Source organism: Oncorhynchus clarkii, chromosome 16 (genome assembly GCF_045791955.1).
Source record: "Oncorhynchus clarkii lewisi isolate Uvic-CL-2024 chromosome 16, UVic_Ocla_1.0, whole genome shotgun sequence".
Classification (NCBI taxonomy): domain Eukaryota; kingdom Metazoa; phylum Chordata; class Actinopteri; order Salmoniformes; family Salmonidae; genus Oncorhynchus; species Oncorhynchus clarkii.
Genome location: NC_092162.1, coordinates 73,846,205 through 73,865,246, shown reverse-complemented (window position 1 = coordinate 73,865,246; position 19,042 = coordinate 73,846,205). Strand labels below are relative to the sequence as shown.

Sequence of the window (19,042 nt, the reverse complement as noted above, 5' to 3'; positions counted from 1 at the left end):
ACATGATCCCATTCTGTAAGGAGGCATCAGAGAGAGAGGAACTTCTCACCTTTACTGACATGTTCCACACACAGGGCCTATTGATAATGTAATAACGACACACTGTCCAGTGTAGCGTGTCCAGTGTAGCGTGTCCAGAGTAGCGTGTCCAGAGTAGCGTGCCTGTTAGACTGTCTCTCTCACTGCAACACACATTCAAAAAGTGCTATTAGCAGTAATCTCGTGCTATTAGCCGTAATCTCGTGCTATTAGCAGTAATCTCGTGCTATTAGCAGTAGTCTCATGCTATTAGCAGTAGTCTCGTGCTATTAGCAGTAGTCTCGTGCTATTAGCAGTAATCTCGTACTGTTAGCAGTAATCTCGTACTATTAGCAGTAATCTCGTACTATTAGCAGTAATCTCGTACTATTAGCAGTAATCTCGTACTGTTAGCAGTAATCTCGTACTATTAGCAGTAGTCGCGTACTATTAGCAGTAGTCGCGTACTATTAGCAGTAGTCGCGTACTATTAGCAGTAGTCGCGTACTATTAGCAGTAATCTCGTACTAATAGCAGTAATCCCGTACTATTAGCAGTAATCTCGTGTTATTAGCAGCAATCGTGCTATTAGCCGTAATCTTGTGCTATTAGCCGTAATCTTGTGCTATTAGCCGTAATCTCGTGCTATTAGCCGTAATCTCGTGCTATTAGCCGTAATCTTGTGCTATTAGCAGTAATCTCGTGTTATTAGCAGTAATCTCGTGTTATTAGCAGTAATCGCATGTTATTAGCAGTAATCTCGTGTTATTAGCAGTAATCTCGTTATTAGCAGCAATCTCATGTTATTAGCCGTAATCTCGTGTTATTAGCAGCAATCTCATGTAATTAGCCGTAATCTCGTGTTATTAGCAGTAATCTCATGTTATTAGCAGTAATCTCGTGTTATTAGCAGTAATCTCGTGTTATTAGCAGTAATCTCGTGTTATTAGCATGTCACATATACATGAACCACAAACACTTTCAAGCCTCAGAAAGGCAGTGATATAATTCCAATGTAACGTTAGGTACTGTATCGTGACTAACTCAATCAGAGGGGCCACACCATAGCAGAATACAAGAGGTCGACCCAGTGTCAAAACAACCCATTTGACAGTACAAGAGGTCAACCCAGTGTCAAAACAACCCATTTGACAGCGTGAAGTTTGACTGAGCTGCTTTTGCAATATCAGCACTCAGCCCTTCTCTCTTCTCTTACATGGTAATAGGAGTCCTGCTGCTAAGAGACACTACAAAGATCTGGTGACTGACTGACTGAGGGGGGTAGAGCGAGAGAGGAGGGGAGGGGGTAGAGCGAGAGAGGAGAAGAGGGGGTAGAGCGAGAGAGGAGGGGAGGGGGGTAAAGCGAGAGAGGAGGGGAGGGGGGGAGCGAGAGAGGAGGAGGGGGGGAGCGAGAGAGGTGGAAGGGGGGGAGTGAGAGAGGAGGGGGGGAGCGAGAGAGGAGGAGGGGGGAGCGAGAGAGGAGGAGGGGGGAGCGAGAGAGGAGGAGGGGGTAGAGCGAGGGAGGAGGGGGTAGAGCGAGAGAGGAGGGGAGGGGGTAGAGCGAGAGAGGAGGGGAGGGGGTAGAGCGAGAGAGGAGGGGAGGGGGTAGAGCGAGAGAGGAGGGGGGGTGGTCGAGCGAGAGAGGAGGGGAGGGGGTAGAGCGAGAGAGGAGGGGAGGGGGTAGAGCGAGAGAGGAGGGGAGGGGGTAGAGCGAGAGAGGAGGGGGGGTAGAGCGAGAGAGGAGGGGAGGGGGTAGAGCGAGAGAGGAGGGGAGGGGGTAGAGCGAGAGAGGAGGGGAGGGGGTAGAGCGAGAGAGGAGGGGAGGGGGTAGAGCGAGAGAGGAGGGGAGGGGGTAGAGTGAGAAGGGAGGGGGTAAAGCGAGAGAGGAGGGGGGGAGTGAGAGAGGAGGGGGTGAGAGCGAGGGGGGGGAGCGCGAGAGGGGGGGAGCGCGAGAGGGGGGAGCGCGAGAGGGGGGGAGCGAGAGAGGAGGGGGTGAGAGCGAGAGAGGACGGGGGAGAGCGGGAGGGGAGAGGGGGAGAGCGAGAGAGGAGGGGGGTAGAGCGAGAGAGGAGGGGGTAGAGCGAGAAGGGATGGGGTAGAGCGAGAGGGGAGGGGGGAGAGTGAGAGGGGAGAGCGAGCGAGAGGGGAGAGCGAGCGGGGGAGAGCGAGAGGGGAGAGCGAGCGAGAGGAGCGAGAGAGAGGAGGGGGGAGAGCGAGCGAGAGAGAGGAGGGGGGAGAGCGAGCGAGAGAGAGGAGGGGGGAGAGCGAAAGAGAGAGGAGGGGGGAGAGCGAGCGAGAGAGAGGAGGGGGGAGAGCGAAAGAGAGGAGGGGGGAGAGCGAGAGGGGAGGGGGGAGAGCGAGAGGGGAGGGGGGAGAGCGAGAGGGGAGGGGGGAGAGCGAGAGAGGTGGGGGGAGAGCGAGAGGGGAGGGGGGAGAGCGAGAGAGGTGGGGGGAGAGCGAGAGAGAAGGGGGGAGAGCGAGAGAGAAGGGGGGAGAGCGAGAGAGAAGGGGGGAGAGCGAGAGAGAAGGGGGGAGCGAGAGAGGAGGGGGGGGGCAAGAGAGGAGGGGGGGAGAGCGAGAGACGAGGGGGGGAGAGCGAGAGAGGAGGGGGGGAGAGCGAGAGAGGAGGGGGGGAGAGCGAGAGAGGAGGGGGGGAGCGAGAGAGGAGGGGGGGAGTGCGAGAGATGAGTGGGGGAGAGCGAGAGAAGGGATAGAGAATTAGAGAGGGGGTAGAGAGAGGAGAGCGGTCATCCCTACTGCCTCTGATCTGGAGGACTCACTAAACAGAGAACATCCCTGGTCATCCCTACTGCCTCTGATCTGGAGGACTCACTAAACAGAGAACATCCCTGGTCATCCCTACTGCCTCTGATCTGGAGGACTCACTAAACAGAGAACATCCCTGGTCATCCCTACTGCCTCTGATCTGGTGGACTCACTAAACAGAGAACATCCCTGGTCATCACTACTGCCTCTGATCTGGAGGACTCACTAAACAGAGAACATCCCTGGTCATCCCTACTGCCTCTGATCTGGAGGACTCACTAAACAGAGAACATCCCTGGTCATCCCTACTGCCTATGATCTGGAGGACTCACTAAACACATATGCTTCGTTTGTAAATGATGTCTGACTGTTTGAGAGTGCCTCTGGCTATCCGTAAAATAAAAAAAATTAAAATGTTGCCAAGTGGTTTGCTTAATAAGTCATCTGAAATTATTGAAACTTTTACTTTTGATACTTACAGTGGAGCAAAAAAGTATTTAGTCAGCCACTAATTGTGCAAGTTCTCCCACTTAAAAAGATGAGAGGCCTGTAATTTTCATCATAGGTACACTCCAACTATGACAGACAAAATGAGGAAAAAAAATCCAGAAAATCACATTGTAGGATTTTTAATGAATTTATTTGCAAATTATGGTGGAAAATAAGTATTTGGTCAATAACAAAAGTTTCTCAATACTTTTTTATATAACCTTTGTTGGCAATGACAGAGGTCAAACGTTTTCTGTAAGTCTTCACAAGGTTTTCACACACTGTTGCTGGTATTTTGGCCCATTTCTCCATGCAGATCTCCTCTAGAGCTGTTGCTGGGCAACACAGACTTTCAACTCCCTCCAAAGATTTTATATGGGGTTGAGATCTGGAGACTGGCTATGCCACTCCAGGACCTTGAAATGCTTCTTACGAAGCCACTTCTTCGTTGCCCGGGCGGTGCGTTTGGGATCATTGTCATGCTGAAAGACCCAGCCACGTTTCATCTTCAATGCCCTTGCTGATGGAAGGAGGTTTTCACTCAAAATCTCACGATACATGGCCCCATTCATTCTTTCCTTTACACGGATCAGTCGTCCTGGTCCCTTTGCAGAAAAACAGCCCCACAGCATGATGTTTCCATCCGCATGCTTCACAGTAGGTATGGTGTTCTTTGGATGCAACTCAGCATTCTTTGTCCTCCAAACACAACGAGTTGAGTTTTTACCAAAAGATTCTATTTTGGTTTCATCTGACCATATGACATTCTCCCAATCTTCTTCTGGATCATCCAAATGCTCTAGCAAACTTCAGACGGGCCTGGACATGTACTGGCTTAAGCAGGGGGACACGTCTGGCACTGCAGAATTTGAGTCCCTGGCGGCGTAGTGTGTTACTGATGGTAGGCTTTGTTACTTTGGTCCCAGCTCTCTGCAGGTCATTCACTAGGTCCCCCCCGTGTGGTTCTGGGATTTTTGCTCACCGTTCTTGTGATCATTTTGACCCCACGGGGTGAGATCTTGCGTGGAGCCCCGGATAGGGGGAGATTATCAGTGGTCTTGTATGTCTTCCATTTCCTAATAATTGCTCCCACAGTTGATTTATTCTAACCAAGCTGCTTACCTATTGCAGATTCAGTCTTCCCAGCCTGGTGCAGGTCTACAATTTTGTTTCTGGTGTCCTTTGACAGCTCTTTGGTCTTGGCCATAGTGGAGTTTGGAGTGTGACTGTTTGAGGTTGTGGACAGGTGTCTTTTATACTGATAACATGTTCAAACAGGTGCCATGAATACAGGTAACAAGTGGAGGACAGAGGCGCCTCTTAAAGAAGAAGTTACAGGTCTGTGAGAGCCAGAAATCTTGCTTGTTTGTAAGTGACCAAATACTTATTTTCCACCATAATTTTCAAATAAATTCATTAAAAATCCTACAATGTGATTTTCTGGATTTTCTTTTCTCATTTTGTCTGTCATAGTTGAAGTGTACCTATGGTGAAAATTACAGGCCTCTCATCTTTTTAAGTGGGAGAACTTGCACAATTGGTGGCTGACTAAATACTTTTTTGCCCCACTGTAAGTATATTTTAGCAACTACATTGACTTTTGATACTTAAGTAGTATTTTACTGCATTGTCGTTTTTAGAGAATTTGTGTCCAACCGGCCTCCCAACCACAGACCAGGACGTCTACATCCAGCTTCCTGTGGGATCGTCTGAGACCAGCCACCCAAGACAGCTGATGAAAACTGTGGATTTGCACAACTGAAGAATTTCTGCAGAAACCGTCTCAGGGAAGCTCATCCGCGTGCTCACCAGGGCAGTTCAGTATCGTAACCGACTTCAGTGGGCAAATGCTCACCTTCGATGGCCACTGGCACGTTGGAGAAGTGTGCTCTTTACAGATGAATCCCTGTTTCAACTGTACCGGGCAGATGTCAGATAGCGTTGAGTGGTTTGCTGATGTCAACATTATGAACAGAGTGCCTCATGGTGGCGGTGGGGTTATGGTATGGGGCAGGCATAAGCTACGGATAACGAACACAATTGCATTTTATTGAAGGCAATTTGAATGCTCAGAGATACCGTGACGAGATCCTGAGGCCCGTTGTCGTGCCATTCATCCGCCGCCATCACCTCATGTTTCAGTATGATAATGCACAGCCCCATGTCTCAAATCGGTACACAATTCCTGGAAACTGAAAATGTCCTAGTTCTTCCACGGCCTGCACCCTCACCAGACATGTCACCCATTGAGCATGTTTGGGATGCTCTGGATTGTGTGCCACACCAGATACTGACTGGTTTTCATGAGGCAAATGGTGGTCACACCAGATACTGACTGGTTTTCATGAGGCAAATGGTGGTCACACCAGATACTGACTGGTTTTCATGAGGCAAATGGTGGTCACACCAGATACTGACTGGTTTCCATGAGGCAAATGGTGGTCACACCAGATACTGACTGGTTTTCATGAGGCAAATGGTGGTCACACCAGATACTGACTGGTTTTCATGAGGCAAATGGTGGTCACACCAGATACTGACTGGTTTCCATGAGGCAAATGGTGGTCACACCAGATACTGACTGGTTTCCATGAGGCAAATGGTGGTCACACCAGATACTGACTGGTTTCCATGAGGCAAATGTACACACCAGATACTGACTGGTTTCCATGAGGCAAATGGTCACACCAGATACTGACTGGTTTTCATGAGGCAAATGGTGGTCACACCAGATACTGACTGATTTTCTAAACCACACCAGATACTGACTGGTTTTCTGATCCACACCAGATACTGACTGGTTTTCATGAGGTAAATGGTCACACCAGATACTGACTGGTTTCCATGAGGCAAATGGTGGTCACACCAGATACTGACTGATTTTCTAAACCACACCAGATACTGACTGGTTTTCTGATCCACACCAGATACTGACTGGTTTTCTGATCCACACCAGATACTGACTGGTTTTCTGATCCACACCAGATACTGACTGGTTTTCATGAGGTAAATGGTCACACCAGATACTGACTGGTTTTCTGATCCACACCAGATACTGACTGGTTTTCTGATCCACACCAGATACTGACTGGTTTTCTGATCCACACCAGATACTGACTGGTTTTCTGATCCACACCTTTACCTTTTATCTGTAGAAATCTTCTGAAATTGTTGCATGTTCCTCGTTCCACAGAACTCCAGTAATTACACAGAAACTGCCGACACTGACAGACACACCCAAAGCACGTGAAAGACCGTTAAACCCCCCCCCCCCCCATAGACAATACATCTGAAGTACACCCTCACACAAAAGAGATAAGCAGCAGAACAACCCTTTGAAGGTATTAGGTAGGCAGACATACGCTGAAACACTGCAGAAAAAGACTGTCCGAGCTGCCCATGTTGCTGAGACTCAGCTAGGCTCTGTGTGTTCAGCACAGGAAGCCACCATTATTACAATCTGCCTTTCTTTATGAGAGCTGGTTCCGCTTGCCTGGCTTCATGCAACAACAACAACAAACATTTCAATATCTTTGCCGTGTGTTTTCTGCGTAGATTATATATTTTCTATTATAATTGAACATGGGTCAAATTGGAGGAGGCACATGTTTCCTTTAGGTTCGATAAGCATAACATCTATTTCTACATTGGTCTGAGACAAGGTAGTTCTCAGCTACTATGTTCTTGCACATTGGCCTCTCCTTAAGACAAACAAACACCACTGGAGCTGAGGTTTAGATGATGTAATGATCATTTGGGTCAATGTTAGAAGTAACTTAAGGAAGGAATACTCACTGTGAGACTCCTGAATAACTAGCAAGTTTGATTGTCTAGGACTTAAAAGGTGGAGGAACCCTCTCTACGAAGTCCTATTGTCTAGGACTTAAAAGGTGGAGGAAGCCTCTCTACGAAGTCCTATTGTCTGGGGCTTAAAGGTGGAGGAAGCCTCTCTACGAAGTCCTATTGTCTAGGACTTAAAAGGTGGAGGAAACCTCTCTACGAAGTCCTATTGTCTAGGACTTAAAGGTGGAGGAAGCCTCTCTACGAAGTCCTATTGTCTGGGGCTTAAAGGTGGAGGAAGCCTCTCTACGAAGTCCTATTGTCTGGGGCTTAAAGGTGGAGGAAGCCTCTCTACGAAGTCCTATTGTCTGGGGCTTAAAAGGTAGAAGAAGCCTCTCTACGAAGTCCTATTGTCTGGGGCTTAAAAGGTGGAGGAAGCCTCTCTACGAAGTCCTATTGTCTGGGGCTTAAAGGTGGAGGAAACCTCTCTACGAAGTCCTATTAAGTCCTTCGTAAATTCATCAGTTATTCTGCTCTCTGGCACACAGACGAGAGTGCTCTGAAATCAGAGTAGATAGACAGAGAGAATTTACCAGCTACGTCTCTCGACAGATGTCGAAGTGACATCATCAACATTCTATTGAAATCCTTACTTGCTTTTGTTTAGACATTGTAGCGAGCTAAATAATGAACCATAATCCCAACGCATGAATCTGCAGGTAGCTAACCAACCAGGTTCAATGTTAGCTAGCTATCTTACCCATATACATGGATGAACTCTTCTCCCTCACGGATGGTTGCCCTTTAGTTTGAAAATGTGATCCGGAGACAGGTGTTTTATACAAGTGTGTTCTCTTTTTGACTCGGTCTGCAAATTTGCAATAAAACGCCAGAATTTTCTCCATCTCCTTAGCTATCATACTCTAATTCCACTGACTTCAAAACACAGTCCTCTAAAAAGTTGAGCAACACTAATGCAGTTCTACTACTTGATATCATTTTCTTAAAATGCATTAGACAGGATCTCCTAGCTTAAATAGACAGAAGTGTGCTATATGACAAACCAATCCGAACTCATCTCTCACCATGTCCAGCCCATCCATTATCTCAGCCAATCATGGCTAGCGGGAAGGTTCCTGACTTTTTACAGTGCCTAAACAAACTAGTTTGTAATTTAACAATTTTATTTGTATTTACAGATGGCATACAAGTTCGTTATTAAGGCACATGAAAGTTCACGTTTCAGAAGGCATTTCTGTATTTTTGACCCCTTTTTATCCCCAATTTTGTGAATTGGTAGTTACAGTCTTGTCCCATTGCTGCAACTCCCGTACGGACTCGAGAGTGACGAAGGTTGAGAACCGTCTCGCATCTTGATAAAAAACGTTTTAGTTTACTACTCCTGTGAAGTAGTGATGCACAACATATGACTAGTTTTCTGAAACGAGTCACAAATTCCAATTGGCTTAACTTCTTCAACATAGGGGGCAGCATTTTCCCTTTTGGATAAATAGTGTGCCCAAATTCAACTTCCTGCTACTCATCCCCAGAAGATAAGATATGCATATTAGTAGTAGATCTGGATAGAAAACACTGAAGTTTCTAAAACTGTTTGAATCATGTCTGTGAGTATAACAGAACTTATTTAGCAGGCAAAACACTGAGGACAAACCATTCAATGGGTTTTCATTGGGAAACCAGATTTCTAAGGGACTTGTTTGCAGTTCCTACTGTTTCCACTGGATGTCACCAGTCGTTAGAAATTGGTTGAGGTTATTCCTTTGTGTAATGAAGAAGTACAGCCATCTTGAATGAGTGTCACTTGAAGTGCACTTTTTGAGAAGGCGTATGACTCGAAAAGTAGTCTTCCTGTATTGAACAATTTGATCAATTTGATCTATTATTAACGTGTAAAAATACCTAAAGTTGTATTACAAAAGTAGTTTGAAATGTTTTGGCAAAGTTTACAGGTAACTTTTGAGATATTTTGTAGTGACGTTGTGCAATCTGGAAGCTGTTTTTTTCTGGATCAAACGCGCCAAATAAATGGACATTTTGGATATATATGGACGGGATTAATCGAACAAAAGGACCATTTGTGATGTTTATGGGACATATTGGAGTGCCAACAGAAGAAGCTCTTCAAAGGTAAGGCATGTTTTATATTTTATTTATGCGTTTTGTGTGGTGCCTGCAGGGTTGAAATATGCTACTCTCTTTGTTGACATTGTGCTATCATCAGATAATAGCTTCTTATGCTTTCTCCGAAAAGCCTTTTTGAAATCTGACATGTTGGCTGGATTCACAACGAGTGTATCTTTAATTAGGTATCTTACATGTGTGATTTAATGAAAGTTACATTTTTATAGTATTTTATTTGAATTTGGCGCTCTGCATTTTCCCTATTGGCCAAGTGGGACGCAAGCGTCCGGCCTATCCCAGAGAGGTTCAAGTCAAACATCATCCTCAAATGTTTTGGAACCAAGGACTGATCACCCCAATCCACAAAAGTGGGGACAAATTTTACCCCAATAACTACCGTGGGATATCCGTCAAGGGCAACCTTGGGAAAATCCTCTGCATTATCATTAACAGCAGACTCGTGCATTTTCTCAGTGAAAACAATGTGCTGAGAAAAGGTCAAATTAGCTTTTTAAGACTTGAATCAGTTATAGAACCCATTGCCCTTCATGGTTGTGAGGTCTGGAGTCAACTCACCAACCAAGAATTCACAAAAAAATGGGACAATTTGCAGAATTCTGCAAAAATATCCACTGTCTACAATGTAAAACACAAAATAATGCACCCAGAGTAGAATATTATCAATGATCAAAATCCAGAAAATAGCCGTTAAATTCTACAACCACCTAAAAGGAAGTGATTCCCAAAACTTCCATAACAAAGCCATCACCTACAGAGAGATGAACCTGGAGAAGAGTCCCCTAAGCAAGCTGGTCCTGGGGCTCTGTTCACAAACACAAACACACCCTACAGAGCCCCAGGACAACAGCACAATTAGACCCAACCAAATCATGAGAAAACAAAAAGATAATTACTTGACACATTGGAAAGGGAAAAGAGAAGACATGAGAAAATTAGAAACAAGAGAGAAAGAGTGTGAATGTTTAGAGGAACATGTGATTAGTGAAGTAACCTCCTGCATATTTGATCACCACACAGAGAGAACAGGAGCAGTGTGTGTGTGTGTGTGTGTGTGTGTGTGTGTAGTCAGTCAGTGTCCTTGGTAATAAACTAACCGCCTTGATTTCTGTTCTCTACTTTTCTGTTTTGTTTCCTTGTCACATTTTAATATCTCTTCATCTCCCTCCCCCACTTCCCTCTCTCATCCACCCTCCCCTCCCCCAAGGTCTCTCCTCCTGCTGACCTCTCTCCTCCCCCCACCTCTCCTCCCCCTGCCCTCTCCCCGTCCCCCACTCCTCCCCCTGCCCTCTCCCCTCCTCTCTCTCCCTCCTCCCCTCTCCTCCCCCCTGCCCTCTCTCCCGCAGAGCTCATGCATGTGTCTGTGTAACAGGCTTGTCTCCCTCTCTCCTCCCCCTGCCCCCCCCCCTCTCTCCCTCCTCCCCTCTCTCCTACCCCCGCCCTCCTCCTCTCCCTCCTCCCCTCTCTTTGGCTCGGCCTGGACTGGCCTGCCCACCATTTATGGCTTGGTCTGGACTGGACTGCCCACCATTTATGGCTTGGCTTGGCCTGGCCTGGCCTGGACTGGACTGCCCACCATTTATGGCTTGGCCTGGCCTGGACTGCCCACCATTTATGGCTTGGCCTGGCCTGGACTGGACTGCCCACCATTTATGGCTTGGCCTGGCCTGGCCTGGACTGGACTGCCCACCATTTATGGCTTGGCCTGGCCTGGACTGGACTGGACTGCCCACCATTTATGGCCTGGACTGGACTGCCCACCATTTCACCACAATGTGTGTCAGGGTGATAATCATGATAGTAACACTATCAATTACCAAATATATTTCCCTTGCTCACAGTCTACCCCACTCTGTGTCCCAAATGGAAAGGTATTTCCCCGAGTCACTGGGAGTTCCTCAATATGCATACTATCGTGTTCCCTTGAGTCACTGGGTGTTCCTCAATATGCATACTACCATGTTCCCTTGAGTCACTGGGTGTTCCTCAATATGCATACTACTGTGTTCCCTTGAGTCACTGGGTGTTCCTCAATATGCATACTACCATGTTCCCTTGAGTCACTGGGTGATTCTCAATATGCATACTACCATGTTCCCTTGAGTCACTGGGTGTTTCTCAATATGCATACTACAGTGTTCCACACTCTCAGGCTCCTCGTGCATTCTCCGAGGACATTATCGTGAGGAGGAGTGTGGTGAACAGATAAAACATTTGAGAACCACTCCCCCTACTGTATTACCTCACGCTGAGCAGCACTCCCTCTACTGTATTACCTCACGCTGAGCAGCACTCCCTCTACTGTATTACCTCACGCTGAGCAGCACTCCCCCTACTGTATTACCTCACACTGAGCAGCACTCCCCCTACTGTAGTACCTCACGCTGAGCAGCACTCCCTCTACTGTATTACCTCATGCTGAGCAGCACTCCCCCTACTGTATTACCTCACGCTGAGCAGCACTCCCCCCTACTGTATTACCTCACGCTGAGCAGCACTCCCCCTACTGTATTACCTCACACTGAGCAGCACTCCCCCTACCGTATTACCTCACACTGAGCAGCACTCCCCCTACCGTATTACCTCACGCTGAGCAGCACTCTCCCTACTGTATTACCTCACGCTGCACCTCCACCTACTTACTGTATTATCTCACGCTGAGCAGCACTCCCCCCTACTGTATTACCTCAGCACTCCCCCCTACTGTATTACCTCAGCACTCCCCCCTACTGTATTACCTCAGCACTCCCCCCTACTGTAGTACCTCACGCTGAGCAGCACTCTCCCTACTGTATTACCTCACGCTGCACCTCCACCTACTTACTGTATTATCTCACGCTGAGCAGCACTCCCCCTACTGTATTACCTCAGCACTCCCCCTACTGTACCTACCTACTTCCAACCAACCAACCTACCTAGCAATCTACCAACCTACCTACCCACACATCCATCTACCAAGCTACCAACCTACCTACCTAGCAATCTACCAACCAAGCTACCTACCTAGAAACCTATTAATCTACCAACCTACCAAGCTAACTACTTAGCAATCTACCAACCAACCAAGCTACCTACTTAGCAATCTGCCAACCAACCAACCAACCTACCCATCTAGCAATCTACCAACCAACCAACCTACCTACCTACCAATCTACCAACCAAGCTACATACCTAGCAATCTACCTAAATACAAAAAAATCTATAAACCAAGCTACCTACCTAGCAATCTACCAACCAAGCTACCTACTTAGCAATCTGCCAACCAACCTACCTAGCAATCTACCAACCAACCAACCAACCTACCTACAAAGCAATCTACCAACCAACCTAGCAACCAACCTACCTACCTACCAATCTACCAACCAAGCTACCTACCTAGCAATCTACCAACCAACCTACTAGCAATCTACCTACCTACCAACCAACCTAGCAATCTACCTACCTACCAACCTACCAAGCAATCTACCAACTAAGCTACCTACCTAGCAATCTACCAACCAAGCTACCTACCTAGCAATCTACCAACCAAGCTACCTACTTAGCAATCTGCCAACCAACCTACCTAGTAATCTACCAACCAACCAACCAACCTACCTACAAAGCAATCTACCAACCAACCTAGCAACCAACCTACCTACCTACCAATCTACCAACCAAGCTACCTACCTAGCAATCTACCAACCAACCTACTAGCAATCTACCTACCTACCAACCAACCTAGCAATATACCTACCTACCAACCTACCTAGCAATCTACCAACCAAGCTACCTACCTAGCAATCTACCAACCAAGCTATCTAATTAGCAATCTACCAACCAACCTAGCAACCTATCTAGCAATCTACCAACCAACCTAGCAACCTATCTATCTAGCAATCTACCAACCAACCTAGCAATCTACCAAGCAACCAACCAACCAACCTACCTACCTACCTACCTACCTACCTACCTACCTAGCAATCTACCAACCAGCCTACCTACCTAGCAATCTACCAACCAACAAACCTAGCGACCAATCAACCTACCTAGGAATCTACCAACCAACCGAGCAATCTACCTACCTACCAACCAACCTATCCGTCTACCTACCAATCTACCAACCAACTAACCTACCTAACCTACCTCCATCCATCCATCCAACCTACCTATGTACAAACCAACACATCTAGCAATCTACCAACCAACCTACCTAGCAAGCAATCTACCAACCAACCAACCAACCAACCCATCCATCTACTAAGCTACCAACCAACTATCCAACCCACCTAGCAATCTACCAACCAACAAACCTAGCAACCAACCTACCTACCAACCAACCTACATAGGAATCTACCAACCAACCTAGCAATCCACCTACCTACCAACCAACCTACCCATCTAGCAATCTACCAACCTACCTACCTAGCAAGCAATCTACCAACCAACCTACCCATCCACCAACATACCTACCTAGCAATCAACCAACCTACCTACCCACCCATCCATCTACCAAGCTACCAAACCTACCAACAAACCTACCCAGCCATCCATCCATCAACCTACCTACCTTCCAACCAATCTACCTACCTATCCATCTACCAAGCTACCTACCAATCTACCAACCAACTAACCTACCTATCCATCCATCCATCCATCCAACCTACCTATGTACAAACCAACCCATCTAGCAACCTACCAACCAACATACCTAGCAAGCAATCTACCAACCAACCCACCCATCCATCTACCAGTCTACCAACCAACCAACCTATCCACCAAACTACCTACCCAACCATCCATCCAACCTACCTATCCATCCATCCATCCATCCATCCATCCAACCTACCTATCCATCTATCCACCAACCAACCTACCCATCCATCCACCTATCCATCCATCCATCCATCCACCTACCCATCCATCCATCCACCTACCCATCCATCCATCCACCAACCAACCTACCCATCCAGCCACCTATCCATCCATCCACCAACCAACCTACCTACCAACCTACCTACCAACCTATCCACCAACCTACCTACCCATCCATCCATCCATCCATCCAACCTACCTACCTATCCATCTATCCACCAAACTACCTACCCAACCATCCATCCAACCTACCTATCCATCCATCCATCCATCCATCCATCCATCCATCCAACCTACCTACTTACCTACCTATCCATCCATCTATCCACCAACCTACCTACCCATCCATCCATCCAACCTACCTACCTACCTACCTACCCATCCATCCAACCTACCTACCAACCTACCTACCAACCTATCCACCAACCTACCTACCCATCCATCCATCCATCCATCCAACCTACCTACCTATCCATCTATCCACCAACCTACCTACCTACTAATCCATCCACCTATCCATCCATCCATCCACCAACCACCATCCACCAACCAACCTACCTACCCTCCTACCTATACATCCATCCACCTATGTACCAACCAAACTACTTATGCATCCACTGACTTCCGGCGCCGACAGAGATGGCCGCCTCGCTTCGCGTTCCTAGGAAACTATGCAGTTTTTTGTTTTTTTACGTGTTATTTCTTACATTAGTACCCCAGGTCATCTTAGGTTTCATTACATACAGTCGAGAAGAACTACTGAATATAAGATCAGCATCAACTCACCATCAGTACGACCAAGAATATGTTTCTCGCGACGCGGATCCTGTGTTCTGCCTTACAAACAGGACAACGGAGTGGATCCTATGCAGCGACCCAAAAAAACGACTCCGAAAGAGAGGGAAACGAGGCGGTCTTCTGGTCAGACTCCGGAGACGGGCACAGCGCGCACCACTCCCTAGCATTCTTCTTGCCAATGTCCAGTCTCTTGACAACAAGGTTGATGAAATCCGAGCAAGGATAGCATTCCAGAGGGACATCAGAGACTGTAACGTTCTTTGCTTCACGGAAACGTGGCTTACTGGAGAGACGCTATCCGAAGCGGTGCAGCCAACAGGTTTCTCCACGCATCGCGCAGACAGGAAAAAACATCTTTCTGGTAAAAAGAGGGGCGGGGGCGTATGCCTTATGACTAACGTGACATGGTGCGATGAAAGAAACATACAGGAACTCAAATCCTTCTGTTCACCTGATTTAGAATTCCTCACAATCAAATGTAGACCGCATTATCTACCAAGAGAATTCTCTTCGATTATAATCACAGCCGTATATATCCCCCCCCAAGCAGACACATCGATGGCTCTGAACGAACTTTATTTAACTCTCTGCAAACTGGAAACAATTTATCCGGAGGCTGCATTCATTGTAGCTGGGGATTTTAACAAGGCTAATCTGAAAACAAGACTCCCCAAATTTTATCAGCATATCGATTGCGCAACCAGGGGAGGAAAGACCTTGGACCATTGTTACTCTAACTTCCGCGACGCATATAAGGCCCTGCCCCGCCCCCCTTTCGGAAAAGCTGACCACGACTCCATTTTGTTGATCCCTGCCTACAGACAGAAACTAAAACAAGAGGCTCCCACGCTGAGGTCTGTCCAACGCTGGTCCGACCAAGCTGACTCCACACTCCAAGACTGCTTCCATCACGTGGACTGGGAGATGTTTCGTATTGCGTCAGATAACAACATTGACGAATACGCTGATTCGGTGTGCGAGTTCATTAGAACGTGCGTTGAAGATGTCGTTCCCATAGCAACGATTAAAACATTCCCTAACCAGAAACCGTGGATTGATGGCAGCATTCGTGTGAAACTGAAAGCGCGAACCACTGCTTTTAATCAGGGCAAGGTGTCTGGTAACATGACCGAATACAAACAGTGCAGCTATTCCCTCCGCAAGGCTATCAAACAAGCTAAGCGCCAGTACAGAGACAAAGTAGAATCTCAATTCAACGGCTCAGACACAAGAGGCATGTGGCAGGGTCTACAGTCAATCACGGACTACAGGAAGAAACCCAGCCCAGTCACGGACCAGGATGTCTTGCTCCCAGGCAGACTAAATAACTTTTTTGCCCGCTTTGAGGACAATACAGTGCCACTGACACGGCCTGCAACGAAAACATGCGGTCTCTCCTTCACTGCAGCCGAGGTGAGTAAGACATTTAAACGTGTTAACCCTCGCAAGGCTGCAGGCCCAGATGGCATCCCCAGCCGCGCCCTCAGAGCATGCGCAGACCAGCTGGCCGGTGTGTTTACGGACATATTCAATCAATCCCTATACCAGTCTGCTGTTCCCACATGCTTCAAGAGGGCCACCATTGTTCCTGTTCCCAAGAAAGCTAAGGTAACTGAGCTAAATGACTACCGCCCCGTAGCACTCACATCCGTCATCATGAAGTGCTTTGAGAGACTAGTCAAGGACCATATCACCTCCACCCTACCTGACACCCTAGACCCACTCCAATTTGCTTACCGCCCAAATAGGTCCACAGACGATGCAATCTCAACCACACTGCACACTGCCCTAACCCATCTGGACAAGAGGAATACCTATGTGAGAATGCTGTTCATCGACTACAGCTCGGCATTCAACACCATAGTACCCTCCAAGCTCGTCATCAAGCTCGAGACCCTGGGTCTCGACCCCGCCCTGTGCAACTGGGTACTGGACTTCCTGACGGGCCGCCCCCAGGTGGTGAGGGTAGGCAACAACATCTCCTCCCCGCTGATCCTCAACACTGGGGCCCCACAAGGTTGCGTTCTGAGCCCTCTCCTGTACTCCCTGTTCACCCACGACTGCGTGGCCACGCACGCCTCCAACTCAATCATCAAGTTTGCGGACGACACAACAGTGGTAGGCTTGATTACCAACAACGATGAGACGGCCTACAGGGAGGAGGTGAGGGCCCTCGGAGTGTGGTGTCAGGAAAACAACCTCACACTCAACGTCAACAAAACTAAGGAGATGATTGTGGACTTCAGGAAACAGCAGAGGGAACACCCCCCTATCCACATCGATGGAACAGTAGTGGAGAGGGTAGCAAGTTTTAAGTTCCTCGGCATACACATCACAGACAAACTGAATTGGTCCACTCACACAGACAGCATCGTGAAGAAGGCGCAGCAGCGCCTCTTCAACCTCAGGAGGCTGAAGAAATTCGGCTTGTCACCAAAAGCACTCACAAACTTCTACAGATGCACAATCGAGAGCATCCTGGCGGGCTGTATCACCGCCTGGTATGGCAACTGCACCGCCCTCAACCGTAAGGCTCTCCAGAGGGTAGTGAGGTCTGCACAACGCATCACCGGGGGCAAACTACCTGCCCTCCAGGACACCTACACCACCCGATGTCACAGGAAGGCCATAAAGATCATCAAGGACATCAACCACCCGAGCCACTGCCTGTTCACCCCGCTATCATCCAGAAGGCGAGGTCAGTACAGGTGCATCAAAGCTGGGACCGAGAGACTGAAAAACAGCTTCTATCTCAAGGCCATCAGACTGTTAAACAGCCACCACTAACACTGAGTGGCTGCTGCCAACACACTGACACTGACTCAACTCCAGCCACTTTAATAATGGGAATTGATGGGAAATGATGTAAATATATCACTAGCCACTTTAAACAATGCTACCTTATATAAATGTTACTTACCCTACATTATTCATCTCATATGCATACGTATATACTGTACTCTATATCATCGACGGTATCCTTATGTAATACATGTATCACTAGCCACTTTATACTATACTATGCCACTTTGTTTACATACTCATCTCATTTGTACATACTGTACCCGATACCATCTACTGTATCTTGCCTATGCTGCTCTGTACCATCACTCATTCATATATCCTTATGTACATATTCTTTATCCCCTTACACTGTGTACAAGACAGTAGTTTTGGAATTGTTAGTTAGATTACTTGTTATTACTGCATTGTCGGAACTAGAAGCACAAGCATTTCGCTACACTCGCATTAACATCTGCTAACCATGTGTATGTGACAAATAAAATTTGATTTGATTTGATTTGATTTGACTTACACATCCACCCACCCATCCATCCACCTACCTATCTATCCATCCATCCATCCATCCATCCATCCATCCATCCATCCACCTACCCACCCACCCATCCATCCATCCATCCACCTACCCATCCATCTGCCTACCCATCCATCCACCCATCCATCGACCAACCAACCTATCTGGCAATCTACAATCCAGCCACCCATCCACCTACCCATCCACCTACCTACCCATCCACCAACCAACCTATCCATCCACCCACCCACCCATCCACCTATCCATCCATCCATCCACCTACCCATCCATCCATCCACCAACCAACCTACCCATCCAGCCACCTATCCATCCATCCACCAACCAACCAACCTACCCATCCATCCATCCATCCATCCATCCACCAACCAACCTACCCATCCATCCACCAACCATCCACCAACCACTCAACCACCTACCCATCCACCAACCACCCATCCATCCAGCCACCTACCCATCCACCAACCACCCATCCACCAACCACCCATCCACCTACCCATCCATCCACCAACCAACCTACCCATCCATCCATCCATCCACCAACCAACCTATCTGGCAATCTACCATCCACCCACCCATCCATCCATCCATCTACCCATCCATCCATCCACCTACCAATCCATCCATCCATCCACCTACCCATCCATCCATCCATCCATCCACCTACCCATCCATCCATCCATCCATCCACCTACCTACCTACCTACCCATCCATCCACCTACCCATCCATCCACCTACCCATCCATCCATCCATCCACCTACCCATCCATCCACCTACCCATCCACCAACCAACCTATCCATCCACCTACCCATCCACCAACCAACCCATCCATCCACCTACCTA

General features: G+C 47.8%; 1 protein-coding gene across 1 annotated transcript in view; it reads right to left on the bottom strand.

The window, feature by feature from the left end:
* LOC139369011 (plexin-B3-like) overlaps nt 1–19,042 on the bottom strand; it is a 279,425-nt gene that overhangs the window by 225,655 nt on the left and 34,728 nt on the right. The gene's annotated exons all lie outside the window — the stretch shown is intronic.